This window comes from Bemisia tabaci, chromosome 2 (assembly GCF_918797505.1).
Source record: "Bemisia tabaci chromosome 2, PGI_BMITA_v3".
NCBI classification, from domain to species: Eukaryota; Metazoa; Arthropoda; class Insecta; order Hemiptera; family Aleyrodidae; genus Bemisia; species Bemisia tabaci.
In genome coordinates, this window is record NC_092794.1 from 21,962,096 (window position 1) to 21,975,768 (window position 13,673).

At 40.9% G+C, this 13,673-nt stretch overlaps 1 protein-coding gene across 1 annotated transcript in view; it reads right to left on the bottom strand.

Annotated features, from left to right (window-relative positions):
* Nucleotides 1-5,977: 5,977 nt before the first annotated feature.
* LOC109043649 (kelch-like protein 23) overlaps nt 5,978-13,673 on the bottom strand; it is a 71,364-nt gene continuing 63,668 nt past the window's right edge. The window contains exon 12 of the transcript XR_011899262.1: nt 5,978-11,095. The gene's annotated coding sequence lies outside the window, so the exon portion shown is untranslated. The remainder of the gene's footprint in view (nt 11,096-13,673) is intronic.

Sequence of the window (13,673 nt, forward strand, 5' to 3'; positions counted from 1 at the left end):
TTAGGCTTGAACTTCTCGATAATTTTTGTGATTGGAACAATGTTAAATCATTGGACACGAAGAAGCAAGTTCTTCTGAACCACCTTTCTCTCGAAGCCTATAGCATTCTTCACACAAATCTGTTACCTAACAAACCAAAGGATAAGTCTTTTCAAGAATTATTGCACTGTGCTATCGAGTCCGCCATCTTGTTGTCTCTCTGTCTACCGCCCTGTACACCAGTTGTTGTCAACCGTCCCCGATTCCCTCTTTCGGAAATAAAGAATTGTGTCGTGCATCCAAGCCCAGTCGTTATTTATGGCATACCCCAACTTACCTCGTCAACCCTAGTCACCGACCCGACTCGGTACATAACAATCTCTTTTATGCAAAAGTTTGACACCATCCTGTGTGTGAAAATTTATCTTAAATAGATAATAGCTTATGAGGATTGGTTTACATCATACTGTCGTGTCTTCTTTTTGTCTTACGGAGCCATCTTGCCATCTGAATACAAAATAACAGTCAAAACTCTTCTAACTCAGTCAGAGAAGTTGAAGATTTCCATTGTCAAACAAGTTTTACTGGAGGAGGAGAAAAAAATGGAGAGAAAATCCAGTCAACACAAGGCGTGTCGTGCTGCGAAAGACTCCACGCAAGGGCAACCGAGAGGCAAAGGGTCTGGACGCAGGCGAGGTAGGGGTAGAGGAGGATCCGGCTACAGAAATTTCTGCTACTCCTGCGGCGACGAAAACCACATTGCAAGAAACTGTCCAAAAATAGCTGAAGTAGAACAAGAAAAGAAGGAGAAGTCTGAGGAGAAAACAAAGTTAGCGGTAAGTCTCTATTGCCACTAGGGAGCATGTACTGTTGTACACTAAAAGGAGTTCAGCGCAGAAGGATGACATATGGATCCTCGATGGAGGGGCCTCCGATCACATGTCGTACTGTAGAGAAAGCTTCACTAACTTCCAGCCTCATTCTGGAGAAGGGTAAGGTTCTGATAGAAACCCCGAAGGTAGATGGAGGTCTATCAGTGACTTTATCCGATGCACTGTATGTCACAGAGCTGGAATGTGGGCTCATCTCGGTTTCGAAACTGACCGACCGTGGATTGGACGTCGTTTTCTCCGGGGATAAAGCTGTTGTTCTCGATAAGGAGGAGACAATCTTAGAAGCAACAAAGAAGGAAAATGTTTACATCTCCAACAACTACGGAATTACCACTGAATATACCAAATATGTACCTGAAGTCTCCGATATCTAAAGGCAGGTAACTTTAAATTCAATATTACAGGTCCAGCGTCATACAGTCAAGCCGACACAAATGGGGTCTATTACGAAAATCGGCTGCTCTATGTGCACTCACCTGCATCATGTACCATTGAAGAGGTACGATTTTAATGTAACACCGTACAACATAGCATTGCAATTTTCAGACGACGGTATAAATAGACGATTTGAGCGATCAACTTGACGACATCGATTATCGCATTGTAACGTGGCATACAGCTCAGCTCATTTTCACGTTAATAGTAACTGCTATGGCGGAAGTAGCCTTGATAACACTCTACAAAAAAAAAAAGCAGCATTCCCACTTTGTTAACCAATTTCAGGAACTATCAAGCAGGACCCCGAGAACAATGTCAACGTACTCCAGGTACAACCCTTATTTCAGTCCCTGCAGCACTTCGACCCCTCTGCTGGGAAGTTCACACGCTGGGTCGATCTATTTAACCAGTTTTGCTTCATTAACAATATTGCGGCTGAACCTGCCCCTGCTGCGCCAGGACAAGCCCCCCCTCACAACCAGAGAAAAGCCTTGTTTTTGGCTTACATCGGGCTGCGCGCTTATCAGTTATTAAAGAGTAATTGTCTGCCGATGATCTGCAAGATCTCCCTATCCCGGAGCTTGTAGCCGTATTGAAGTCACATTATGAGCCGGAGAACTTGTTAGAAGCATCTCGATATTGTTAAAATCAGCTAATTAGCAATTCTAACATATAGTAATTCTATACAGTTGGTAACCTATGCGCATATTGTATTCTTAGGTTGGTAGTTCCAACTTTTTCCCTAGTGTGTGTGGCCCCCCTGCGTGGGATCATGGTCAGGTTTCGTTCGCGTCTGTTCTTCGTTGAATAAATGATTCGTGCACTCGTGCGATGTTAAGGCTATAAACTCAGAAGTTTTTCTTCGCCCTTTTCTACAGATATCAATTCCACCAAAGATCCCAAAAGCCCGACAAAAAAGACTAGAGTTTATCACTGCCCTCCAGGACTTAGCGTCGAAGTGTAATTTCGGTCCATTCCTGGATGATTCCCTACGGGGTAGATTGGTGATCGGGATCAGAAGCGATTCCATCCGCCGCAAACTTCTGGCAACAGAAAACCTAACCTTTGCTCTAGCCAAGGCGAAAGTGATACAGGAAGATTTGATCAGTAACCCGGCCAAGGCCCTGTCCCAAGCCCTTCCTATCAACAGCGTGCATCAACAGCACAATGCCAAGTCGTCAGACCGCAAAGGTCACGTTAAGTGGCATCCAAGTCCCTCGTCTCAGGGTACCCAGCATGGTGACAATTCCAAGGCGCAGCCGCCACAACCCAAACAACAGTGTTTCCGCTGCCCCAGGGTCATCCGGGTGTAGTACGGACCAAAATGTTAGCCCGTTCGACTGTTTATTGGCCGTCTCTCAACCAGGATATTGAAATTCATGCACGCGTGGTTTCGAATCTCATCCCCGTCGCCATTTTGACGTGTTCCCGGACAGGGAAGAAAAGACAACAAGTTGACTCGGTTGAACGAAAGACTTTTTATTGACCAAAAAAAGGACAAGGCACGACATAGGACTCCTTCCATTCGAAGACAGAGGGAGAGTTCCGTGAGCCCGGAAACCGGTACTGATTGGTGGGGTTCGGTGGTGGACACCACACCATGGTTCACTCGCCTCCCCTTGCCCCACCGCACATTTTCCCTCTTCCAAGCTCTCTCTCCCACGTTTTGTATCCATATTTCGTCGATAGATTTCGCTGTCTCGTCTTTCGGCTCGAGTTCCTCTACAGATTTTCAGGTTTTGCTTTTGATGAGGTCCGCGGCCGGAGCCAGCAGCCCTCAAGTCTCTCACATAGTTCCTCGCATAGTTCGACTTGGATCTGATCCTGCGACGTATGAGGGCGGACGGGCCAAGTCCCTATACGATTTTCACCTTGCTTCCTTCCATAGACTCTTTTCCTTGCCAAGTCGCCGCCTCCGACATCGGTTTGTGCTTGCACACTCCAAGCCAGGAATGGCACGGGATTGTCCATCCACCATCCTTGCGCAAGGTTAAAGTTTTGGAAGAGAGTCCGGTTTCCAGCCCCCAATTTTTGTTGCCCACCACTCAGCCCTTCAGTTAGCCATATCTGATACATCACTTGGCAAGTTTTGCAGAGAACTTGCTCTGTAGGTACACTAAGTTAAGTTGGAGAGATTGACGGTGATTTGAAATTCCAGAATACTTACTTCAGTTAATGAATACATAGTGTTTTTGGTTGAAAGGAAGTGACATGTCAAACTACTCGACCGGATTTCCTACCTGAAAAATGTTCTCGAGGGTTTTTTAGTTTTCATTCTTCACTTAAGAGAGCACTCTACACTGTTTCCTTCGCTGTAAGTAATGTGCTTAGCAGTTTTCTTCTCAAGAAGTACCTCTTTCCAGGTGCCTTCACATTTTTTCCGCCTCCTCACGTGCCTGGATTTGGTCTGGGATCAGCGAATCGAGCACTTTCTGTACCCTCGGAAAGTGTTCTAAATGCGCGATCGTCCGTAGGCAAGGAATTGTTTCTCCGAACAGTTTGTGACTCACTGAGGAGCCGCGCAGACACTAACAATTGTTGGGCACTGGCCTGTGTTGAGCGCTCTACAATTTTGCTGCATTTAACGCGAATGGAGCAAAATTGAACGCAGTGGCAACGAATATCGATGCACTGAAAAAAATATTGAAGTAGGGTAATTCTACTTTCTTAGGTTGGTAGCTTCAACGCCGCTCTCTGATTGGCCGGCTCTTCCTTGCCGGCTTGTATCTCTCTCTGTTCTTGACCTCTCGTTGTTCGTTCACATTCATGTAGCCTGTTATGCGATTCTTGATAGATTACAGTCTTTCACGTATTTCGTGCTCTTATTATTTCTCGCACTTATCCACCCTCTGTCAGGTTATGGGCCGTCCGCTTTGATAGTGTACAGAAATGCAGAAGTTTTGCCTGTCGGTATGATCGCGTTCGCGTAAGAAGTGGCTGTACTAATGCCGGTCCCGTGATGGTGTCCTAACCTCGTCTCCTCGTGTTCGGTTTTATTCTTCCTGAACGTGAAACGTCCTGAAATCTGTGATCAAGGAAAACGGTGTGTGTGCGGAAACAATGGCAGTGTCATACCATAATTTCGTGAAGCCATTTGACGGCACAGGATTTGATGCGTGGAAGTTCAGAGTGGAAGCTCGTTTGGGAAGAGAAGGTTGCAGGGAGGCGTTGTTTGAGAAGAAATCCACCATGACTCAGTACCAGTACGAGCTACTGGACGTTAAGGCACGGGACATCATAGTCCAATCTTTGGCAGACACCGTCATAGACACGGTAAGAGGAAAATCGTCTAGTAAAGAAATGATGGAAGCCCTGGAAGCTGTCTACACGCGAAAAAGCCTAGCCTCTAGGATTTGTTTGAAGCGGGAGCTGACCGGGATGAAATTTACCACAGGTAAACTGTCCGAATTCCTTGAAAAGTTTTTCAACAAGCTTCTAGAATTAAAAGGTACTGGAGCTGTTCTTGATGACGAGGAGATCACTTCGTTGCTTTTAATGTCCATGCCAAAATCATACGCGGCAGTGACAGCATCCATCGATGTATTATTTGCTAAAGATCCTTCAGGTGTATCATTAGACTTTTTCAAAAGCCGTTTGCTGCAAGAAGAACTGAACCAGAAAGGCAATGCTTCTGCTGAAAGTAACGAAGCTGCAATATTTTACTCTGTGAATGGGAAAGACAGAGGAAAGAAGTTCCGGAAAAAGGGAGGTAAGAATTCGAACCCTAATCACAGAACAGCAGTTCATCAACCGGCAACCAGTCGGCAACCCCCTTCCTCTATAAATGTCATTTTTGTAACAAGAAAGGTCATAAAAAATCTGATTGCCGTGAGAGAATCGAGTGGGAAAAGCAGAAGAAAAGTTATGTATGCTCAGAGCAAACGGAGCAAGAAATAGCGTTCATTACCAAATTGCAATGTGATGATGAAGATTGTGCTGCGTTTCTAGCTGATGATCTTTATGAGACCAAGTTTGTCGTTGATAGCGGAGCGACCAACCACTTAGTGAGTGCTGGTCTTGAACAGCATCTTGTTGATTTAGAAAGTGTTGATTTCAACTTGGCAGTTGCGAAGAAAGACCACAGCATCCATGCCAGTAAACGTGGTACACTCCTTGTTGAAAGTAATTTTTGCAATTTGAGAATTCAAGATGTTTTAGTGTGCAAGGATCTAGAATTTAACTTGCTCTCAGTTCCCAAAATCGAAAAACAAGGTTGTCGAGTAGTTTTTAGTGAAGGAAAAGTGGAATTCATTAAAGACGGCAAAGTTTTTCTGAAAGGCATAAGGCAAGGAAACCTGTACCTTGTCTGTGTGAAACTTAGCAGTTCTGTCAATCTAGCCAAGGCTTGCACAAAGCAGTTGCTTCATCAACGGATGGGCCACTCATCGCATTTTCCTAGCACTGATCCTGTTTGTGATGTTTGTGTAAGATCCAAGATGACACGTACAGATTTCAAACCTACGCCAGAAGCTAAGAAACCGAAGAGAATCTTGAAAGTCGTAAGCTCAGATGTGTGTGGGCCAATTTCTCCGCCAACCCATGATGACTTCAGGTATTATGTTACTTTTACAGACCACTTCACACGTTTTACTCATGTCTATCTTATAAAGACTAAAGACGAGGTATATGACAAGTTTCTTGAGTATGAAGCTCTCGTGAAATCCCAATTTTCGACAAGAATCTCCCATTTTCGATGTGATAATGGTGGCGAGTATAGCAGTAACCGGTTGATGGAATATTGCAAAAAGCAGGGAATTCAACTGGATTACATAGTAGCCAGAAACCCAGAGCAGAATGGAGTCTCAGAACGTCTCAATCAATCCATCTTAAATATGGCTCGTTGTTTGCTGAAACAGTTTGATGTGGGTAAAGACTTGTGGGGAGAAGCAGTTCGAACAGCAGTTTATACAATTAATCGCCTTCCTTCCTCAGCACTAAATTCTCGCGTCCCAGCTGATTTGTGGTTGGGGAGGAATGTTAGCATCGAGAATATGAAAGTGTTCGGATCTATGGCTTACACTCTTATCCACCCTCTGTCAAAAAATTTAAAGGAAGCAAGCCTTCCACATTGGCGATATTCTGCCGATAAGAAGTGTAAGAACTTCCGAAAAATTTATATAAGATTTAAAGGTTGAAGAATTCCAACTAAAAGTAGTGAGTGTACTCTAATCTTCTTCTCTTGTTCTCTTGTTCTTATTTTCTATTTTCTTTCAACACTCAACTCTCTGATCAATAGAACCTAGAAATTTTGTTGCTTTAATTTATCTGAAAGTGAGAAATCTGAGAATCTGGGCAAAATATGTGAATGTAAACCTGTGATAACTTTTTCTATTGATTCCTCTATTATACAAATCAGCCCATTCAAGTTATTTTGCCTCCGACTCCTACCACAATATTGAAATAATTTTGACTGATTTTTTCTATAAATTGACTCTATTATTACAAAAATAAATTGAGTCTCTTACACTAGACGTGCATTACAATAATAATAATAATAATAATAATAATAATAATAATAAAAAAAAGTTGAATTCGCTTTTCCTCTCAAAAAATTCGATAAATATTTGTGGAACACTCTCTTAACCTCAGTGTTCCTTAACTATAACTGTTAGCAATTTATCCACAGTCTATTTAATGCATTTTACTGATGTTCCAAAATTATTTTATTTTTTTTTCAGAAGGAGTCATTCTCATGCTTAGCGGAGAGTGATGTTAAAGGCACAGCTGCAGCAATAATGAGGAAATTGATGACAGATGAACTTGCAAACAATTTTTGCCTTGGCAAAGCTCCAAATAAATTGAAATTTGAAGGTTACATAATTCTCGATTTGATTATTGGTACGTAAACTTGATTTTTTAAGCCTCTATTATCAATTCCATTTATTGTCTGCTTCTCAAAATTTGTGGAAATTTTGACAGTATTGTCCTATTTTTGCTTTTTCAATTCTAGTTTCTTTCTAAGAGGGTTGCCGTATCCTTCAGTAAATTCCTGTATAAGCTTTACTTGGGTCTGACCGCCTTCAGAGACATGTTGTCATCTCGCAAATGGTACAATTGGAGCTCAGAATAATGTGAAGCTATTTCAAGGGGAAAGATACCTCATTGTATTCTTCCAGCAAAATGTAAAATTTTGAAACTAAAATATAAAAATTAGGCTACACTTCATACTGTTCCCCACTCCCATAAATGCTTGTTGATCTTGTAGGTTATGGCCATCTCGTTCATCTTTTGCCGTGTCATGTAGTTATCTGTCATCTTAATAAAACTTACGTTTAATTAATCTCGCGACTTCTCAATGAGTTAATCCCTTCAGAATTACAGGTTTCTTACTCGGAGCGAATTGGGGCGCTAATCAAAATATTTCAAGACTCTTATTCCTTAATATGATCAGACCTATTCTAGACTTTGGTCGCCCTATTTACTGTAATAACTTTTCTATAATGGACCAAATAAAATACAAAATAAATGTATCCGTAAAGTATTGAGCGCATTATCCTCTACTCCTACCAATAATGTAAATGCTGAAGCATCTATCCCTCCGATCCAATACCGATTTAACTACCTCACCGACAAAACCTTTCTCAAAGCCATGAGCTTTCAACAGAACTCTATAATTAACGACACCAAAATGCTGGAATCTTCAGTACTTAACAGCCCTTGGTGGTCAAACAAACAGTATCCTTTATTCCTTTCCCGCTGGCACTCTATAAAAAAATTTGAAAAAGACTTAATAAAATTCTCAAAGCCTCCAAATTTATCAGAGTCCCCATCCTTCCAATTTTTCCAACCTAATGTGGATTTTCTAAACATCAAAAATAAAAACTCCATCATGCCCTACATTATCCAAACGGAATTCTTGGCACATGTGAATCTCAAGTATCCTAACTATTTACACTATTATACTGACGGAGCTAAAACAGATACCTACACAACCTCAGTCTTTGTTGTCAATGACTTCTTCAAATTGTTTAGTCTCTCTACTTACTCTTCCATTTTTGATGCTGAGGCATTTGCTATTAGTGAAGCTATCAACCATATAACTCTTCATAATTATTACAATGTTCTAATCTGCACAGACTCTCATAGTGTACTAACCAACCTAATCAATCAGGCTTCCGACCTTCATCCTACTATATATAACATTAAAAAAGCCCTTTTTAACTTCCAGGACCTCAATATTTCCTTACTCTGGATCCCTAGCCATGTAGGCATTCCAGGTAACGAAAGAGCTGACCAACTGACAAAACTTCTTCCACTTGCTCACAAGGTTGAAGGAAAACTCTACTACAAACAACTAATTCCCTTCATTAAAAAACAGAGTTTCTTAGATTGGGCCAAAGAATGGCACGACTGCACCTGGAAAGGCCAAAGACTCAAAACTTTGATGCCGCATCTCTCTTCCCGCCCTTGGTTCTCCAAATTTCACTGGAATAGAAAAGACATTAAAAATCTTATTAGAGCCAGAATAGGACACGGTCTATATCCCTCCCATCTACACAGAATAAATTTACGAGCTTCTGATCTGTGCAATTGCGGACTAACAGGTGACCTCAACCATATCTTCTTTCAGTGCCCCCTACTACAACACGATGCCTTCTTTCAAAATTTAATTAACGCTAATTACTTCCCCCCTTCAATATTTCGTTTATTCTTCATAACCCTCTCCCTTCTATCTATAAAATAATCACCGATTTCTTAAACCAGAATAATATTTCCTTATAAAAGCCCGTAATGATCACAAGCCCTTCATCACCCTATTCTCCTCCCCCCTAGCTATTCCCACACCCGCCCTTTAAGTACATCCATCTATCTCCCGTATCCTACAAAATCCTCCAAATCTACCTTTATACCTAATGTTCACTTAGTATGTTTTCCAGGACCCAGTCTACCATAGGTTTAGTCGCCACAGTGGGTCTTGTGGCGTGAAGATGGTGTTGGTACCCCCTAAGTCCCCTTTGCATATCTACTCCCTCTCCCCTCACCTAACTCTCTCCTCAACATTTTAACCACTTACCTACCACAATGTGTCTATAGATGGCTGTGGGCTCCACACCGGAGCATGAAGCCAATAAAGCATCAAAGAAGAAGAAGAAGAAGAAGAAGAAGAATTACAGGTTATGGGTCCAGTGTACGTTCTTATGTGACGTTGTGACGAAATTCAAAGTATTTCGGGTTTTGAGTGCGAGGTTGTGCACTGCCGTGCACGTGGTTCTGACGTGATTCTGACGCATTTTTGACGAAACTTGACGATTGTGGCTGACATTGAAATAATTTTCTCTCGCAATGACGACGGGAGAATTGTTAAAGAGAGGAATCCAACCCCTAAACGAGGAAAATTATGCGATTTGAAACCACAGAGTTAATAGCTTACACTTAAAAGGTGCAAGCACTGGGAAGCCGTAGAGCCCGGTTATGAAGGTGCCGAAGATGAATGGACTGCTGAAGCAAGAAGTAAGAACCTAGAAGCTTTAAATTTTATTACTGAAAATATTGAAGATAGATTCATCCCTGAAATTTTGCACTTGATAACAGCTAGAGAAGTCTGGCTGGGATTAGAACGACAAAATTGTAATAACATAACGCAGAATAACGCTTCGGGGGTTGGACCGCAAAGCGGGTATGGAGCGCGTACTCCTCGGTGTGGTAAAATCTCCCCGGACAGTATGAGTGATCATTAAACCATGATCTTGGTCCTATTTCAAATTATGTTGAACTTAGGTACTTTAAAAAGACCTAGTGCATAACATGCCTGGGTTTACTGAACGATTGAGTCGTCGGCCCGCATTTTTCCCCCTTGCTTGAACATTACTTTAATAGTCGCACTGCTTGGTTTGGGAACATTTCGATACCTATATTGTGTTCCATAATGAAAAATGATGCAGAAACTTGATTAAGTTGTTTGGATACTTGCTGATCATATATGAACAGTGCGTTCATAAAATAAAAATAAGTGAATAGTACATTCACTTATTTTTAGGTTTGAGAAACCACGAGTCTTCGCTGAAATTTCTCTTTTAAAAAAGGGAGCAAATGGCATCATTTATGACGAGATTTGGTTAGATTAGATTGAATTTGGTAACCTTTTATCGCAACACGAAGACGCTCTTACAGAGAGGCCGATCACTGCAGAAACGACGCATACGTGTACTACGATGCTGCTCTGATTCTGAAATTTTGTGCAATTTGGAATTGCACGATACGAGGGTAGTGCCGGACTTTTTAATCGAGAAATCTACCGCATTTTTAGTACTTTTTTCAAAAATATCATTGAGAGTTTTTTTTACTTGTTTGTTTGCTTTCTTGCTGTATAAATTGCTGGTTTTTTATAAATTATCTGCGAAGTTTTAGCTTGATTGGCAGTGCATACACGTGGTTGCCTCAAAGAACGCACTCCTCGAGCTAATTTTACTCGCAACTTTTAGCTCATTTTTTTGTTCGCAAAAATTTCGCTTAACTCTTAAGTGCTTAACTCTTAAGCACGTGACACTGTTCGAAAGTAATCGTATCAGACTCGTATAGGCAACTCAATAAACAATGTCCTCGCAAAAAATTACTTTTACAGAGAACCCAAATATGATGATCCTGTTGAAGAAATAGGTCATTCTTGGAGCACTTGGGCATCGTTGTCCATTTAAAAAGTTGAAGAACCTGTTGTCCGATTATGCCAATCGAGTAAAAGATTAGAGCAAAAGTACAGAGGTTGGTTCTCTTACGAGCCATACGAGAAACATCAAGAGGCAGATCCGGTAAAGCACAAAATTTCCGTTCAATGGTCTCCGCGGAATCTGGAACACAAAGCCAAACACGAAAGATGCACATGTGTAGGATTTAATTGCATAGTCAAAGCAAAAAGGTATTCATTCTAAGTGAAAACTGAATTACAAATTTACTCATGAATTGCAATGTATTGTAAGCTGAATAATTAAGCTTGACGATTATTGTACCTTGACGCTAGGATTCGTGAAATTAAACACTGACTCTTTTCATGGCGGAATCATGAATACTCAGCGCGTGCAAACTTTGCACCAACAATGAGGCTGGAAAAATCCCCAAAATTTAGGTGGCGGTGGGACTTGCGACAACAAATGAGTCCGTTGTGCACGAGAAACAGCCGAGAGAGGAGACACTTTTTTGCAAAATCGTACGTAAATCACGATGGCTGCCCAGACCCATTGTGGACACATGAGCACATTAAAAAAGTATGAAATCCACACCTTAACGTGAAAACTGCGCAGTTTGTACTTAACACGCTTCCTCAAATTCTCTTGTGTCCGCGTAAGGTTTTTCTTGTTGACCGGCAATCAGGTTTGCTCAAAGAGAGACGCAAGAAAATCTAGCTTTTAAAAAACAAACAGTATCTCCCGACTTGCGTAACAAGCTTTCCTTCCGAACCTATGATTTCTATTGATTAAAACTTCTCTTTTTGAAACTAGAAGCTAGAAGTGAGAAAGAAATACATTTAAACCCGATTGAAACCAAACGCGAGAAATGGTTTGCAACATCGTTGTATGAATATATTGAGGTTGAGTTTTCTTGCGTCTTTTTATGGGCAAACCTGATTGCGGGTAGCTAGGAAAAATTGCCTTCAAAACCGAGAAATTGAGAAGAAGAAAAAAATAGTTACAAACTATGCAAATTGCGCATTAAAGGGTGGATTTTAGATTTTTTTCTATACGCCTATCGAGATTTTCGAGAGATTTTATTGTAAATGTCTACTCACTTGGCGTCTCTTCTGTATAACAGATCCTGTGGAAAATGTTACCAGCTCTCGAAGTGGCGATCGATCTTGAACAGGCGATTTGAACGCGCGTGATGCTGTGGTGTAGGTACATACGCCTCTTGCGCGTCAAGCAGGCTTCACTACTTTTTTGATGAAAGGAAGATCCTAATCGAAAAAAGCTGCAGCGGTAACAAAGCGCAGCGATATGTTACATGGTATTTTTGTCTCAAGATGTGTAGGAATTTTAGAGATACCTATATGTTTATAAAAACGATATCGAAGGAAGGACAAATAAAAAGTTACAATTTAGACCGGCAGCAAAAAGGAGCTTATCTCTATTTTCCCTCTCAGCGTGATAATACTATTTACCAACGTTTCTCGACCATTTTGTCACAAAATTATAGTCATTTTACCACCTACATCTTTACAGCAAATGATACACATGAATTCATGAACAAACAATTCTGTTTTTTTTTCTTTTTTTTTTTTTTTTTTTTTTTTTTTTAATTCACCAAAAAGTGAATGACATTAACTCGGTGGATTTTCAGCGCCGATGCCTAAAATGACCTCTATTTTTCTGCATCAGTTTGGTTTTGACCGACGAAAAATGGAATTTTCCTTTCAAATCGAGTTTTTCCGGGGAAAATTTAGTTTTCCGGAAGTAGTAACTCCTGAAATAGGCATATATTTAGTTCTATAGAAATCTGTGCATATTTGACGAAAACTGTAGTCATTTGTGGATTTAGAGGCCAAAAATTCTGCACAGACTTGGTTTGTCTATGTCGCAGTGAAATTGCAAGCCACTAGTGAATGAATAAAAAAAAGCATAAAATTCAGGAATAAAGGAACAAGATTGGAGGACTGATTATTTTGCCTTCAGTGTGAATAGGAACTTTAGTCCTCATAAAAACACGGTTGTAGCATGTAGCGAGCACATTACGAGAACGTGTACTTGGTGAACTCCTTGACCTTAGTAGGCAACTAAACTAACTCCGCGCCAAGGCGTAGAGTATCACAAAAAATGAAGGCGCTCCAAACCGAGATTATGCTAACGAAGGTGACATCAAACGTGCACCATGCCGATACGCATTATTGCGGTTTATCGAAACAACACTTGCATGCAGATCGCAGGCGATTGCTTATTATCTGCGACATCAATAATACACAGATTTTTATGAAAACTGAATTTTCCCTGGGAAAGCTCGATTTTAGGGGAAAATAATAATTTTTCTGTGGATGCTAAACTAATCCTGAAACACGCGGAAGACATTTTCAGAATTAAGGCGAAAAATCAACGAAGAATCAGTTGCTAACTTTTTGGATAACCGACCTGTGCTGACCAGAGTTACAGTAGAGGCTCCAAAAGTCTTTACACCCTCTCCCCTAACTTTTCAACATTTTTTCACAGAAATATAAAATTTAGAACATTTACCTAGATCAATGCTCGATTCATACTTCTCTTCGTCTTTGATTATTAAAAAGGGGAAAGGACTGCTTCTGCTGGTTTTCGCAGGATTTTTCGACGAGCATCGAGTAAAAGAATGCACTTCAAACCAAATTCAAGTCTTAAGGTCTAGAATTCTCGGAGGACCCGCTTAAAATTGCAAGAAATTAAAAATTGTATTTTTCTTGGAAACCAATCA